This window comes from Palaemon carinicauda, chromosome 18, assembly GCF_036898095.1.
Source record: "Palaemon carinicauda isolate YSFRI2023 chromosome 18, ASM3689809v2, whole genome shotgun sequence".
Classification (NCBI taxonomy): domain Eukaryota; kingdom Metazoa; phylum Arthropoda; class Malacostraca; order Decapoda; family Palaemonidae; genus Palaemon; species Palaemon carinicauda.
Genome location: NC_090742.1, coordinates 109,284,640 through 109,286,454, shown reverse-complemented (window position 1 = coordinate 109,286,454; position 1,815 = coordinate 109,284,640).

Below are 1,815 nucleotides of genomic sequence, written 5' to 3'. Positions count from 1 at the left end.
GCAGGGGTTCCAATCTCTGACCAACCAGAAGCTGTTATCATAAATGAATTCCAGTGGATATATATTCCCAATGTAGAATTTGGTATTAAATGCCATTGAGGTTGATATTTACAATGATTAAAATCACGACTTATATCTCTCTTGATAGCTAGATTGGTAGAATCGTCGCAGGCATGATTTCCTCTGGGAGGCATAGGTTCGAATCTCTGCCCTAGCCAGAAGCGGTTAACATAAATGAAATCCAGTGGATATAAATTCTCAAAGGTAGACCCACAATAAAAAAAAATATAATTTTTATGAGAAATGGGATCCACATAAAGTCAGCTCAGATAAGTCAAATTCAAGAAAGAGGATAATACAGAATCACGGGAAAACAGACAATGGCTTTAATAATATGTTTTGGTCTTTGGTAAAGGTAATTAACATTAATTAAAAAAAAAAAATTGTGTAGTCATTAACATGGATTATTGTGTAAGCCTTTGAAAGATCAATCTGGTGGCCTGAGTTAGGCCAATGGCAGCAAACATTATTAGTGCACCCTTTGATACTGCTAGCTTATGCTTTTACGTTCTTATAGAAATGCTTTTAGACGGTAAGCCGGCATAGAATAAACGAAATTCTAAATATTATCATCATTTGAAAGTTTTCTAATTAAAATGTGTAGTAATCTAAACACACTCTTATCCTAATCCTCTGGCACCAACAGGATGCAGGGCCTCTATGGATTCCCGCCATATGTCTCATTCCTGTGCCATCTCTCCGAGCTCAACCAAATTCTCAAATCCAACTTCCCTTCGCATTATCACCAGCCGCGTTTTTATTAATCTACTCTACCACGTCCTCTTCAGCCCAGCGGCTTCTATTCAGGTATATCCTAGAATAACTCGTCTTCCCTTTTTAAAATATGCCCCATTCATCTCCTTCTTGATAATCTTACTATATCGTTCACATTGGGCACGGCTGCCACCTCGCAAATGATGGGATTTGTTATATGCTATTGCCATTTAATTCCAAAAATCCTTATATCAACTTGTCCCCAAAAGGGAATGGCATCTAAAAAATAATTCATGAAATGGTAAACAAAATATATTATTAATTGATTCAACTTTTTTAACTGACATTATTAAAGTATCTTTTGCTTTATTCATACAGTTAACTAAAAATACTTAGGATAGCAAAGATTGATGGTTATTTATTATATTTTAGTAAAATCCTCATCTTTACACGCATGGCTACATATCCTTAATGCCTTCCAATTTATAGAAGAAGATATACTGTAGAGAACCTTATATTTCTAGAATAGAAAACTATGATTTTCTGGTTTTTATAACAATATAAACGTCAAAGAAAGTGACACTGTAACTAACTCCCTTTTTATAGTAAATTTTACGGATGGAACTAATGAATTGATAATAGCAAGAAAACTTTCGAGATTAAACTTTTCTTATAGAACTCTCAGAATATCTTCAACATAACGATAAAAAATTTCAGGTGACTAAACTGAAGATATAAAATGTTGTCTCAGAGAGAGAGAGAGAGAGAGAGAGAGAGAGAGAGAGAGAGAGAGAGAGAGAGAGAGAGAGAGAGAGAGAGAGAGTGAGTTTGCAAAAAGGGGGAAATGAAAATTGACGCAATGCTAAATAAGAAGTTTAGTGTGTTGGAATGGATGGCTCTCAATATCTATAAAGTGCGAGTTGTGGTGGCTGGTGGTAGTGTCCCGGATTAATATACTCTAATTTTTCTTAGTAGCGTCCCGCTCAAACTTGTTAGTTCCTTTGATCACAGGAGCCTCACCCTCCTTGCAAGCTGAGGAGG